Source organism: Stenella coeruleoalba (genome assembly GCF_951394435.1).
Source record: "Stenella coeruleoalba genome assembly, chromosome: 9".
Taxonomy (NCBI): domain Eukaryota; kingdom Metazoa; phylum Chordata; class Mammalia; order Artiodactyla; family Delphinidae; genus Stenella; species Stenella coeruleoalba.
In genome coordinates, this window is record NC_137155.1 from 88,020,599 (window position 1) to 88,036,145 (window position 15,547).

Sequence of the window (15,547 nt, forward strand, 5' to 3'; positions counted from 1 at the left end):
CGTGGCGCCTGGGTATTGTGCAGGCAGGTGATGATCCAGGGGCCCACAGGTGACCCCATTCACATTCGTGACAGCCCGATTTCTGGACTGTCTAGATCTGGTACCAAATCACTTTGATCCTCTCAAGCAAAATGGTAGTGTTTTTCCAAGATCATTCTTTTGGCATTAATTAATTTTTATTGAGATATACTTGGTATATAACATTGTGTAAGTTTGAGGTGTACAGCGTGTCGATTTGATACACTTCTCTGTTGCAAGATGGTCACCACCATGGCTTGAGCAACCAACTTCATTGCATCACTTAATTATTCTTTTTTGTGGTGAGAACTTTTAAGATCCATGACCATTTTTAAAGTTCTGCCATAGACACCTTGATTTTGTCCGATTTCCTCGCCTTCTCTGAAATCATAGACGTACGACGCTAAAGCTTGTGGGATATTTGAAGTTGATTTCACTCTGTGGGTTTCCAAGCTGTGGAGGTGGTGCCAGGGTGAATGAGCTGCTGGAAAGGACACCCCTTTGCTTCAATCAGAAGAGCTTTTTATCTGTTAGAGGAAGTTGCTTGAAAAAAAGAAAACTTGGCTACAACATGTGCAAAACACTGATCTTTCTAATATTAGGCATCGCTATTGGGTGCTTACTTTGCTCCAGGCACTGTGCTAGGTGCTCTCATTGTGTTCATTGATTTAATGCTTGAAACAAACTATGAGGTCCATATAGAACAACCCTCTCCAATGGAAATATAATTCGAGAAACAAATGTAATTCAAAATGTTCTAGCAGCCATGTCAAGAAAGTAAAAAGGAACAGGGAAATCAGTTGTAGTAATACCTTTTATCTAACCCAATATATCTACAATATTATAGTTTCTACATGTAATCAATACAACTTTGAGAAGCTATTTTCTATTCCTTTTTCATACCAAGTCTTTGAAATCCAATGTGTATTTCACACATTTAGCACATTTCAATTCAGACCAGCTGCATTTCAAGTAATGGCTACGGATGGCCAGTGGCTACTGCATTGGGCAGAGCTGGGCTAGAAGGTAAGAGGGCAGGTTCTGCAGCCAGAGGACCACAGTAGGTTTAATTAACGTCCATCACCTCACATGGTCACACATTTTTTTTTTTCCTGTGTTGAGAACTTTTAAGATCTACTCTTTTAGCAACTTTCAAATATACAATACAATGTTATTAACTATAGTTACCATGATATATGTTACACCCCCAGAACTTATTTATCTTATAACTGGAAGTTTGTACCTTTTGACCACCTGGACCCATTTCTCCCCCCTCCCCCAGCTCTGGCAACCACCAAACTGTTTTCTGTTTCTGTGAGTTTGGTTTTTTAAGATTCCATGTATAGGGACTTCCCTGGTGGCACAGTGGTTAAGAATCCACCTGCCAATGCAGGGGACATGGGTTCGAGCCCGGGTCCGGGAAGATCCCACATGCCACGGAGCAACTAAGCCCGTGCGCCACAACTACTGAGGCCTGTGCTCTAGAGCCTGTGAGCCACAACTACTGAGCCCACGTGCCACAACTACTGAAGCCCGTGTGCCTAGAGCCTGTGCTCCGCAACAAGAGAAGCCACCACAGTGAGGAGCCAGTGCACTGCAGCGAAGACCCAATGCAGCCAAAAATAAATAAATTAATAAATAAATTAATAATAAAAAAAAGATTCTATGTATAAGTGAGATCATATAGTATCTGGCTTTCTTTGACTTATTTCACCTAGCATAATGCCGTTAAGGTCCATCCATGTTGTTGCAAATGGCATAATTTCCTTCTTTTTTACGGGTGAATAATATTCCACTATATTTTTACATACCACATTTTCTTTATCCATTTGTTGATGGACACTTAGGTTGTTTCCAGGTTTTGGTTATTGTAAATAATGCTGCAATGAGCATGGGGGTGCAGATATCTTTTTGAGATAGTGATTTCATTTCTTTGGATATATCCCCAGAAGTGGGATTGCTGGATCATACGGAAGTTCTATTTTTAATTTTTTGAGGAACCTCCATGCTGTTTTCCATAGTGGCTGCACCAGTTTGTATTCCTACCAACAGCGCTTAAGGCTGCCCTTTTCCTGACATCCTCACAATGCTTGTTATCACTTGTCTCTTTGATGATGGCCATTGTTGACAGGTGTGAAGTGATATCTCGTGGTTTTGATTTGCATTTCCCTGATGATTAGTGATGTTGAGCATCTTTTCATGTATCTGTTAGTCATTTGTACTTCTTCTTTGGAAAAACGTTTATTCGGTTCCTCTGCCCATTTTAAAATCAGTTTGGGTTTTTGCTATTGAGTTGTATGGATTCTTTATATGTTGTGGAAATTAACCCCTTGTCAGATACATTATTTGCAAATACCTTCTCCCATTCCGTAGGTTGCCTTTTCATTTTGTTGATGGTTTCCTTTGCTGTTCAGTGTACTTCCTTTTTAAATCTGCAGGGTTTGCCCAAAGGACCTGGCACAGGACCGGGTGCTTTGCAGTTGCCCCTTGAATATTTGCTGATTGATGCTGAAGCTGAGAAAGCTTCCACTCCCCCTGTTCTCTTGCCAGGAGAACTCCCATGAGCGAGGAGGTTGCTGGGGAGGGAAGATGGACATGACTGGCCTGGCCGCTGGTCCTGGAAACCAGGACCAGAAAGCACAGTCTTGGTCTCCAGTCCTGGACTTTCTCATCTTCAAATGCAAACCATCAAACTGTCACCTACTAATTGCTAAGCTCGGATGAGGATTAGCTTTTGGATCTGGGCTGGGGACAAATGTGTTTGCTACTCATTTCATCTGATAAGGCAGGCCCTCTCTCCCACCACTTCACCCCAGCAGCAGGAGGCGAACGTGTTCAGTTTCTCTAGGAGGCTGATGGAAGTCTTGGGAAACCTTGGCCTAACACACTGATTTTCTTCTCTCTCCACGTTTTTCTTGGTCTTGCTGCAATTCCATGCACGCTGGGTAAGACTGACAAGTGAATGCAAGCACTGCCTTTTGTAACAGCACAGTAAACCCACAACAGTGGAGTTTCCCACAGCTACTGATTATGTGTCAAATACTTTTTTGTGGGGAGGGATGTTCTCCTTAAGGCAACAGTTGTCAAGTCCATTTTCACCTCTGAACTCCCACTGCACCTACCTGTGTATCTCTTGTCAGCACCATTTTCCAGCTTAGTGACATCTACCGTTTATTGAATTCTGACCATGCACCTTATTTCATTCAATGTTCACAGCAAATCTGTTCAGTGGATGCTGTAATAGAGTTCATTTTACAGAAAACTGAAGCTTAGAAAGTATAAATAACGAAGGTCACACAACTACTGTATGGTAGAAACTTCCACATACTGCCTGGTAGGGACTGAGATGAAACAAATACCAATAAAGCAGCTTCTATAGGTTGGAAGAGTGATCAGTAGAGGGAAAGCTGAGCGGGGACCCATGTAATAGTGATAGTTGTGTGTGAGTGGGGGGGGGGCAATTCTGTTCATTTTGAGGGCATCTGACTTTAGCACAGAAGTGGCCCAGTCAACCCCCATTTGATTGTCATTCCACTCATTCATTCCTCTACTTTTGGAGCAATAGGTATAGGAAACCAAATAAGATATGGTTCCTGCCATCAAGGACCTTCATTCTACCGCGGGAAATAGCTCCACAGAGATTTAGAGCACGTGATATTAGATTTAATGAAGGATCCTATGGTGGGAAATGAGAGAGGAGGTGGGTCAGGGAAGGCTTCTTGGAGGGGTTGACACATGAATCAAGATTTTAGGCATGAGCTGGATTTAACTAGATTGTGGGAGAGGGTACAGTGAAAGCTGGGACAACCTGAAAAGTGGCACAGAAGGGGAGAGGTGACTTGATGTGTATGAGGGGTTAAGGGGTTTGGCCTTTTGCTAGAAGATCAGGGATGGGCAGTGGGAGAGAGGCTGGTGGGAAGGCAGGGCCCGGTCACACCTGGACTATACCCTCCTGGGAATAGGTGGTCAGGGAGGGTCGCCCGCAGGGGAGCGAGGTGGTTGGCTTTCTTGTGGCTGTGCTGTTGAGGGTGGATTTGCCAGGGTAGAGACCAGTCAGGGAAGGAGAGGATGCAAAGTTCTAGGGAGAGACAGAGGACCTGAAACAGGGCAGGAGCTAGTGGTGAAGGAGTGGAAGGCATGGGTTTGAGAAAGATTGAGGAGGTAAAGTCAGAAACGCACAATGATTTCTCAGAGGAGGAGCTGAGCGAGGGAGAGGGGGAGCAGCTGAGACATGCTGTGGTGTCCCCAGTGAGTCTGGGACACAGAGCGGGAGGCGCTGCTTTCGCGGACACTGTGATTTCGGTGTTGGGTGTGTTGAGGCTCACGCGTGCGCTGGCCGCCTCTGTTCCTGGGTTTCCAGGGCGTGTGCTCCCTGCCATGCCCTCTGTGACGTGCCGCTGCTCTTTACCCGTAGCCCTGGGGACGGCCTCTTGCTCTCTGATTTGGGTGCTGTCTTCTGCACTGGGGTTCTCTGCTGTGGTCTGCAGCTGTGAGGACAGGAGACAGTGTAAGTTCTTCCTGGAGAGAAGAGTCACCTGTGGATGGATTAGGATATGAATGAAGGTAGATCTGCCTTTGGGGGGAAATAGGGACACTGGCTTCCTCCTTCTGGGTCTTCTCCCTTAGCTGGGGGCGGGGGTACCTTAAGATCCCCACTTTATCTGGTTGACTCCATTCATCCTCCACATTCTGGCTCTCCCTGGGAAGCCCTCCCTGACTAGAGTGACTCCCCGATTAAGCATGTTCAGGGGTCTGTGAACCTCTCCTTTGTGTCGCATCCCAGTTGCGATTTTACTCTGTGATATTTTGATTCAGCCAATTAAATGGTGGACGGTAAGCCCTATGCAGGCAGAGACTGTGCTAACGTTTGCTCACCATCGTGTTCCCTGAGCCAACGTTTGCTCACCATCGTATTCCCTGTGCCAACGTTTGCTCACCATCGTATTCCCTGTGCTAACGTTTGCTCACCATCGTATTCCCTGAGCTAACGTTTGCTCACCATCGTATTCCCAGGAACGTCTGGCACTTACGAGGTGCTCTAGGGCAGCCAGGCAGTAGGGGTCTCAGTCAAGGTCCTGGCAGGAAACACTTTCTGAAAAGGAATTGAAAAGACTCTAATGAAGGGACTATTTATAAAGGAGTGAAAGGATTAAGGGAGCAGTCCTGGGACTAGCCATGGTGGGAGGCTGTTATCACTTGTTAGGGATTGAAGTATGTCCTCCAAGGAGAGAGATATATATTTCCTTTTTTTTGGCTGCGTCGAATTGTTGAGGCATGCGGGATTTTTTGTTGCAGCGCGTGGTCTCTTCGTTGTGGTGCTCAGGCTTCTCTCTAGTTGTGGTGTACGGGTTTTTTCTCTCTCTAGTTGTGGCGCACGGGCTCCAGGGCACGTGGGCTCTGTAGTTTGTGGCACGCGGGCTCTCTCATTGAAGCGAGCTCAGTAGTTGTGGCACAAGGGCTTAGTTGTCCTGGGGCATGTGGGATCTTAGCTCCCCGACCAGGGATTGAACCCATGTCCCTGCATTGGAAGGCGGATTCTTTACCACTGAACCACCAGGGAAGTCCCTATATTTCTCAATTAATTAATTAATTTAGGCTGCACCGGGTTTTCGTCGTGGCACGTGGGATCTTCGTTGTGGCACGTGGGATCTTTAGTTGCGGCACGCGGGCTTCTTAGTTGCAGCATGTGGGATCTAGTTCCCCGACCAGGGATCGAACCTGGGCCCCCTGGCATTGGCAGCATGGAGTCTTACCCACTGGACCACCAGGGAAGTCCCCAAGGAGATGTTTTGAAGTCCTAACTCCGTTTTTGTGAATGTGATCTTATTTGGAAATAGGGTCTTTGCAGATGTATTCAAGGTAAGATGAGGTCATTAGGGTGGGTCCTCATCCAATCTGACTGGTGTCATTATAAGAGGAGACATAGGCAGAGACACACAGGGAGAAGACAGCTGTGTGGTGATGGAGACAGAGATTGGAGTGATGCACCTATAAGCCAGGGAACACCAAAGATCGTTGGCAATCACCAGAAGCTAGAAGAGGCGAGGAAGTCTCCCCCACATGTTTCAGAGGGAGCATGGGCTTGCTAACATCTTGATTTTAGACTTCTAGCTCCCAGGACTGTGAAGTGATACATTTCTGTTGGTTTCAGCCATCTAGTTTGTGGTACTTTGTTACAGCAGCTCTAGAAAGTTCATACACCACTTCTGGGCCTAAAGGGACAAGGGGAAGAAATGAACCATTTGCAATGATCTGCAGCAGAGGGGCCACCTGCCAGGAGCTATGGCCCAGGTAGAAGAATGCAACTACTGCAAACCCTGGCCGAGCAGGGAGGGAACAGGGGAATAAAGGCCTTGACCTCTCACCTCTCCCACTTTCTAATGTCCATGTCCTGCTCCCGTCAGCCTAACCCATCTGGCAGCCAGAGGGCAAGGAAGCTTGGTGATGTGGTCTGTAGGAGTCAGCCTCCTAGACACAGAGCAGAGAGGCTGGGGAGAGTGATCTGGAGGGCAGGGAGAGGAGGTCTCATAGAGGAAGTCAATAAAGTATTGACTGAATGAGTGAATGAGTGAATGAATGAGTGGGAGCATGATGGAGGCAGAACTGCAAGTTAATCCGCATTTCTAGTTTGGGAGCAGATGACTTTGTGGCACTGCCCTGTCTCCATCCCTAGGCGAGAAGAGAGGAGTCACAGGATTTTCACAGGTAGGGCGTTTTGGGTCGAGCTTGCAGCCCCGCCCTCTGGCGTAGCACCCAGGTTTCGAGTCTTGAGAAGCATCCCTCTTTGTTTGTTCCGTCAGCACCTTTAGGCCGGATTCTATTTTAGGCTCTGAGTGAGGTCATTTGGAACAACTACAGAAACACAGCTGTAGTTATGAAGTACCAGCCTCCGGAGCAGAAACGTCGTCGGCCCTCAAGGGTGGCCAGCATGAGTGGCTCAGTCGCACATGCAGGCTTGTGCCAGGCCGGCCAGGCCGGCCCCCTGCAACGTGCACCGAGCAAAAGGAGCACTGGGGTAATTCAGCTCCTGTGTTGACCTGGGCCCTCAATAACCAGGTGCTGCTGGCTCTGCCAGCTGGAGCAGCGATACAGGGGAGTCAAGGTGGCCCACCGACTGATGGGCCAATCGAACAAAATGGGCCAGACCTCTCCTCTGGTGGAAATATCGTCAAGACCAGGCTGTACCGGCGCAGCCTCTGAAGCTGGGTTTACGTGTCACTAAAACATCTGCAGTGTGATCGGGTCAGCTACTTGGCTTTGTATAGACCCGATGACGGCCTCATCTCCATCCTCCATCAGGTAGCTTGACCTGCCCAGCCCAGGATCTTTTTCTTTCTCAGATTAAAAATAACCAATGATACCCTTTGCTTCTAGGGGTTTTTGTTTGTTTGTTTGTTTGTTTTTGCTAAAACAGAGGCAGGGCGCGAGTAGAGATTTGGATGGAACAGATTCTCGGTGTTCCCATCCATTGCTCGAATTTTCTGACTATGCTAAGAACGCTGTGAATTCCTCTCAGAATTTTCCCAGATGACAAGCATTCACTGGTGTCCACCATGTTCAAACCACTCTGGGGAAAACATAAGCAGTGGCTCCGCCCTCTGAGAGATGACTACTGTTTCCTTTTTTAGCAACCAAACAGTTTCTGTAGGAGCTGAACCAGGAGGGCACCTCAGGGCAGATGTCGAGACTCCTCATTCACTAAACCCATATAAGGCAGGCAGGAGACCTTGAGAGGGGAGGCAAAATGAGTTCTTTGAGAGCCTCTTTTGGTGTGAAACGCTCTGGGGAGAAGGTGGTCTAATTTGCACAGGGACTCCCAGGGTATTAAGTGAGGGAAGGACTGGATATTAACTCTATTAGTCAGGATTTGCAAGGTTACGCTGCTTTAACAAATAACCCCAAACTTTCAGTGGCTCACAACAACAATCATACAGGTTCATTTCTTACTCATGCGACATATGCATCCTGAGCTGGCCATGGCTTTACTCCATGTTGTCTTTGTCCTGGGATCCTGGATAGTGGAGCAGCTTCTATATGAAGCACTGTTTGGTCTTCATAGCAGAGGGGAAAAGATTCATGTAAACCACACTCTGGTTCTTACAGTTTCTGCTCCAAAGTGACACACATCCCATATTTCAATTCCTCCCACATTTATCAGTAAATGGCTAAAACAAGTCAGGGGGCAACTCCTGGGTTCAGCAGGGCAGGGATGTATAATTCTCCCGTAGGATGGAAAAATGGAATATGTGGTGAACGTTAATACAACCTGCCATATTTATCTGCGCCTTCCTCCTGAGGTTCATCATTAGGGAGATGGGGGTGTAGCTCAGGGGCAGAGCATGTGACTGCAGAATTAGGGAGATCAATTATCGTTGGCATCAGGCAGCTCTGATCATGGCCAGTTGCAGAGATGGGCAAGTGGATTCCCAAAATGAAGTTACCATGAAGTTAGAGACAGAGAGAGAGAAAAAAAAAATCCGATGGGTCCACCTGAGTGAGGCTGGAGAGAAGGGGGTAATGGTTCTGGGTCCACGAGGTGCTTGCTGGAACCCATCCTGACCCAGTTCTCCAGGGTTTGGCTCACCCTGAGAAACAGCTAAAGGAATCCTTGGGAGAGGAGCTCAGATTTTTGGTGTAGTTTTCTTTTTTCTCACAGCTTTATTGAGAAATAATTGTCATATATCACTGTATAAGTTTAAGGTGTACAGCATGATTGTTTGACTTATATATATTGTGAAATGATTACCACAATAGGTTTAGTTAACATTCATCATCTCATATAGATACAATAAAAAAAAGAAGAAAAAAGAATTCTCCCTGTGATGAGAACTCTTAGGATCTACTCTCTTACCAACTTTTCTATATATCATACAGCAGTGTTAACCATAGTCGTCATGTTGTACATTCCATCCCTAGTACTTATTTTATACCTGATACTTTGTATCTTCTGACCACCTTCCTCCAACTCGCCCTCTCCCTGGTGTAGTTTCTTGACTGAGCATAGGCCAGAGGGTGGCTTCCAAGGGGCGCTTTGCTTATCCTGACTCTACACCCAGGGGAGTAAAACTTTTCTCCAGCCACCAGCCTGCCACTGCTGTTGGCACAGCTGGAGAAGACTAAATAAGATTTGACCCCTTCCCAAGGCTTCTCAGTTCCTTTGCATTTTCTCCCTCTGTCCCCTACCTACATACTAATCAGAAGTCAGATATCTTTGGATATAAAGAGGCAAAGGAGTTGGGGTTTTGAAAAATTCAGACTGGATTTCTAGCCACTACCAACTCCGGAAACTGGTTGAGGCTGTTTGTACTACAAACTGTGAAGAGGGACATCTGTTACATAAAAATGTATACGTCACAATTCCTCCAAGAATTATGGCCTAGAAGGCAAGACATAGAATTTAGAAAAAAACTCACAACCAAGGCAATATTTGCTAAGAACAACAGGTATTAAATGTAAGAGACAAATAAGCCTTAGTATGCTAACCCACTGAGATGTTGGGAACGTTTGTTATAGCTAGACTGTAACATGACTAATGTAGTGTGTGTGTGTGTGTGTGTGTGTGTGTGTGTGTGTGTGTGTGTTGTGGAGAGGTGGGAATAGACGTCAGAGATCCAGAAGGAGTTTCTCAGAATGGAAAGTTCTGTGGGGTGGGCATCTTAGCTGCTCTTTGACTCGATTCCATAGAAGGAGAAGATAGTGCTGAGACTTTATGGAAGAAGTGGTCGGTGTCTCTGCAAGTTAAATCCCATCTTCTCCCCTAAACTCTCGCCTGGAAGGGATTTGATGAAGTGGATGTGAAAATACACTATGAAGCTGTAACTTACAGTAAGTGGCCCATCGGACCAGCCCCTCAGAGCCAGTGGGTGGCCAGGAAGCCAGGAGAAATAGCCGGGGAGGAGTCTAGTTTCCTGATCTCCGCAGGCTTCAGGAAGAGAGGCTAGTTATGCAGGGAATTTCCTGCCTTCGAAGTCCTTCATGCCAATAACCACAGTTCAGCAAATTCACCTCCTGGCTACTTTTGGGAATTTTCAAAAAATACCTCAGAAGCCCTTTTAGGTTTGTCCTTAAAATCCAAACCCATTTCAGGACTGGTTCATTTCTGAATCAGATTTTGGTAAAAAAAAAACAACAAAACCTGACAATTAGTTTATTTCATCAGCTTTCAAAATGGAAGAAACTCTTTTATCTTTTCTTCTTTATTTGGAAATTCTGGGGTGGGGGGAGAATTTGTTCTTGAAAGAATAAGAGGTGGGTGGAGGGCGCGGAGAGGTTAGAAAAATACCTTGGTTTCTGGATGGCGCTGTCAGAGCTAGAGCCGGCCAGGGGCTAGGATAAGGCTGACTGGGGTGGGATGAGGCTGTCGGCAGCCGATTACACACAGTATTGTCACTTTAAGAAAAGGGGGAGGCCAGTCTAGGGAAAGGAAGGAGGAGTCAAGTAACAGAGAGGCACCACCCCTGCCTGTTTTGAGGATGAGAGACATGTGAGCTCAGGGGCCTGGACCCGATCATTAGGATCCCAGGGAACTGTTTTGCTTCCTATCTTAGAAAAGCAAAGTGGGTGGGAGGTGAGAGATATGTGTCTTGATTTGAAGGAGCTGGGAAAACAGTGATGTCTTAGGTCAGCTGGTGCAGATGAAGTATTCCTGGGGTACACGCTGGGTAATTTGAGGGACAAGCAGTGCTTAAAGGGGAGATGGGGGATCTGAAAGCTTTCGTAAAGGCTATTTAGTTGTGACATCTACACCTGGTTGTCCTCTTCCCTTTTCTCGTGAACCCCTAAAGAGTGGCGATCAGTAGAGAAATGGAACTAATTAGGAAGAGAAGAGGAGAGGTGTGGAAGAAAGGAGAGATCAAGGGCTGAGCTAGGAGGTATGAGAGAAGCCCAAGAGGGAATGAGATGCAATTTGTGTCTCCTCCCCCCACCTCCCCCCCCCCGCCCGCCCCCCGCCACCTCCCACCACCCTTTCTGTGGTATGTTCTGTCCCAGGAATGTGTGAGGAGGGAGGACTTCACTGGTAGGTACCCAGGCTGGATGTTAACACAGTAATGATTCAGACCATTAGCAGTTCGTGTCTTTGTGGTTCAATCAATATTTGTTGAATAAACCTTAAGGCAAAGTGGTTATTTCTTATGTGTATCATCCAAATGATTGTTCCCAATCTTCTTTTCTTTCTCTCTCTCTCTTATTTTTTTTTTTTGCCCATGCTACGTGGCTCGCGGGATCTTAGTTCCCGACCAGGGATTAAACCCCAGGGCCACGGTAGTGAGAGCACCAAGTCCTAACCACTGGACTGCCAGAGAAATCCCCCCCCGCCCCAATCTTTTCTTTGTATGGGCAAGAAAGACCCTTTCTGTGGTTAAATGGATGCCTGACTTTGTGCTGGAGTTTCAGTGTGCACTGCAGTTAGACTCACAAGGTGTAGTATGGACATGTTTAAAGCTAGTGTTAGACAAAATAAACAGCAGAAGGAAGAAGAATGAGCGGTGGGAATTCACTGAAGGGTCCAGCAGCTCCATCTGCCAGAAATGCTTTGGAGACCCAGTTCACGTTCCCGCTGTGAGCCTTGCCACAAACCTCAAGGGAGAAACTGCTGTAGTTTTCCGTGGAGGTCAGGAGAGCTGGCGGAAGTAGACACCTCCTTACATCTCACCATGGCAGCTGGCCCCTCTCAACTAGCCTCCAGTGGGTAGAGCAGGAGAGCATCTTTCCTTCGTGCATAGGTGTCATCTGGTGAAGAGAAATGGGTGTATTTCTTGTACTTGAATAAGACCTGTTGTCTTTGTTGGTGAACTCGTAGGGGCAGGAGTCATATCTCTGTTTATGAGGAAACAACCACTCTCTGCTCTGCAATTCAGAGAAAACACTGTCATAACCCATGTGAATGTAGGTGCTCTATAGCGGCTCTTAGAGAAGAGGCTGAGTTAGAGGACCTCAGGGCTGAGAGGACTGTCAAGGTCAGCCGGTACCTCTTCCTCTCTCATCATGCTGTGACCCATGGAGGGCGACTCTCGTTAAAGTTCATTTGAATAGAGGATTAAAATAGGCACATGAGATTAATTAATTAAAAAAATCACATGAACATAGTAGCCCCAAACTGAAAACAGTGCAAATATCCATCAATAGGAGAATGGATAAACAAAATGTGGTATGTTCATACAATGGAACACTATCCAGAAATAAAAAGAACAAATTACTGATACATCATGGATGAACCTAAAAAACATTACCATATTGAGCAAAAGAATACGAGGTTGATAAGAGGTTCAAGAATAGGCAAACTATACTATGGTGACAGAAGAAAAAAAAAAGGCGTTTACTTCTTGGGGTCAGGGTGGCTGTTGACTGGAATCAGGCATGAAAGAACTTTCTGGAATGATGGAAGTGTTTTATATTTTTATCCAGATACATGTTGCATGTGTGTGTGTGTGTATGTGTGTGTCATTGAGCTGTATACTTAAGGTTTGTACATTTTACTGAATGTAAATTATGCCAGAAAAAAAAACAAAACCCAAACAATGAACAATACAGAATGGGAAATATGTGGTTAACTGACTAAGGAACATGTACTGTTAATAATCTCAAAGAAGGAAACTGAATAGCAAGCAACACTAGTAGAAGTCCCCTGACCTAGCAGTTTAAGTAACTTGGGCCTGTTACTTAATATCTCTGAATTTTAGTTTTTCTTTTATTAAAAAAAAAAAAAGGTTTCATCTGTTCCTTGCACACAGAACCTGCCACGTCAGATGGCACTGGTCTAGCAAGGGGAGGACACAAAGACTCCAATTGCAGACCTGATTGGATTCTGCCAGTACAGGGAGCCCAGTAACACAGAAATCAGGGTAGCTGCCAATGACAGCCCTGCCCTGTCTCCCTTTCCTGCCTTTCTGGTTACAGCCAGCACTGTGGGAGCTGTGAAAAGGCCTGTGTTTAGGGCCAGATGCGAGCCTCTCTCCTTCCTCCAAGGGGCTTGCTCCCGCTGTGCTCCAGAGCTGCTCTTGGGCTCCTCCAGCCCAACAGCCCTGAAAGGCTCTTTCTGTTTGGTGAATGAGTTTGAAGCCAGGGAGGGAGGGAAAGAGAGAGAGGGAATGAATCTGAGGACACTTGACTCACACCCAGCCCCAGTGCCTAAAATATGTGGCTAAGAATCCAAGTCTAACTACCCTGTAGGGAGACGAATGACAAAGGCCCTCCTTCAGGCAGTTCCAAAGACCTGTAAAGAGGTCCTGACGCCTCTCCTGCCCTCAGCAGCCCAGGCCACTGAGCTAGCTCTAAGCATGGTCTCTCCTACCGCTTCACTTCCTCAGAGCACCCCAAAAAGGGGGAAGAGTGGGGTGTATGGTTTGGACCTGGTCACCAGAGCAGCACCTGGGTAGTTTTCCATCTTGCTTCATTTACTCCATCCTTTCTTCTGGACACAGGGAGGCAGACAAGTTGTGTCTCTTGTTTGCTGATGGGAAAACTTAGGCTCTGAGATAAAGACCTCCTAATGGCAGTCCTCGGGCAGAGGGCACCCTTGCCCTCCCCGATTTATATTCAGGATCCATACAGGAAGCCAGCTTAGCTCCTTGACTAGGAGCAGAGTCAACAGGCCTTGGTCAAGGCATTCTTCTCACAGGAGCAGAGTTCAGTGAAAGTACAAATACTGACCCCGTGAGACCATAGATTCTTATGCAGGAAGGGAGGTGGAGATCAGAGACTGCAGTGCCATTTAACAGATAAGGAAACTTAAGCGGTGAAGTAACTTGCTTAGGGGTAAAGGCCAATCAGTGGCTGAACCAGGAAAAGAACACAAGTGGCCGTGTGGACTCCAATTCCTGAGCCAACTGGATAGAACTGACCACAGCATATCTGTCCCACTAGACCAGGCTTCTCAACTTCAGAGCTACTCACATTTTAGGCTGGATACTTCCTCGTTGAGGGGCACTGTTCTGTGCACTGTAGCATGTTCAGCAGCATGCCTGGCTTCTACCCAGTGGATGCCAGTAGCACCCCTTAACCCAGTTGTGACAACCCAAAATGCCCTCAGACATTGCCAAGTATCTCCTGGGGGATGGAATAGTCCGCGGTTGAGAACCACTGCAGTGCAGAGCCTGTGCTTTCAGTCCAACACGCAGAGCTGCGCCGTGAGCTCTACTCTTTGTCGAGCTGTTCAGGTATTAATCTGTGAGTTTTTTGAGGGCACAGACAGGGTCCGATTCCCCTTTATGTCTCCTGTGTCTTGCAGAGTATCTGGCGGGTGACAGATATGCAATAAAGGGTTTTGAATGAACAAATGAACCAACTCCCTGGGAGACACTGAGATTTAAACTTCCGCTCCCTGGAAACCTGTATCATATCAAACATCAGCTGGGCAGTGGCTGGCGGAGGGGCAGGAGACTGACCTTCATGACCTTCTATCGGAGGGAGGGGGGGGGTCTCCTCTTCATCTGCTTTGTCATCCACTGTCCTGGCTCCACAGAGGCATCTTCTCCTTGAGCTCCTTTCCTCGTGCTCCAGGCTTAATTATGTGGCTTCTTTTCCTTCTTGCAAAAAGCCCCTAAATACTGCCGTTAGCGGCCATGAGAGCCACGGGAGGATTTTTGTGATGACGTCATAAAATTTTCGCATTGGGAAAAGTCATACGTAAAGTATAAAAGGAAACATTGCTACCACAAAATCCTAACTTACTGTTTTTCTTAATCCCAGAAATGTTCACAAATGTTGTCTTTGGGCAGGTGACTAGACTCTTGTGTGTCTGTTTTCCAAACAGTTAAGTGCATGAGAAGGTAGAGTTCTTTTTGGTAAACTCCCCCCCAAAAAGTAAAAAAAGATTTCAGAGGACCTTATATGTAAAGTTATAAAATATAAGTCCCAGTGAATTTTAAGATTCTGGATCCTCGAAATTCACTGGAACTTTATGGTTTACTTTGGGCAGAATAAAAATGGAAGGAACGGAGAGAAAACATAGGCTGTTGGTTACATGGATCTCATAGGGGAATTAATTTAAAAAAAAGATGGACAGACCTTTCCAAAGACCTTACTGGCCAATTAATTCAAATGGACAAATTGACTTGAAGGTAAATGGTGAAAGAGGACACAGACAGAAATAAGGACAGAAAGGGGAATAAAGAAAGGGCAGTGAGAGGGAAGAATGATTTTGTTAGAAGAATGATTGGGTGCTATTGGCCTAATGTGAATTTACAGGTGAGGTTTGCTGAGCTGCTGAAGTGCATCCGGGACCCTACCATAGAGCCCTCATGTCTGGCCTCACAGTGTGGGAATTTATATGATTGCTCTTCAGCCTAAATTTCAGTAGGTCACTATCAGGGATAATGACTGTTTTTTAAAAATTTTACTGAAGTATAGTTGATTTACAATGTTGTGTTTAATTTCTGCTGTAGAGCAAAATGATTCAGTTATATATATATATATATATATATATATATATGTATTTCTTTTCCATTATGGTTTATCATAGGATATTGAATATAGTTCCCTGTGCTATACAGTAGGACCTTATTGTTTATCCATCCTATATGCAATAGTT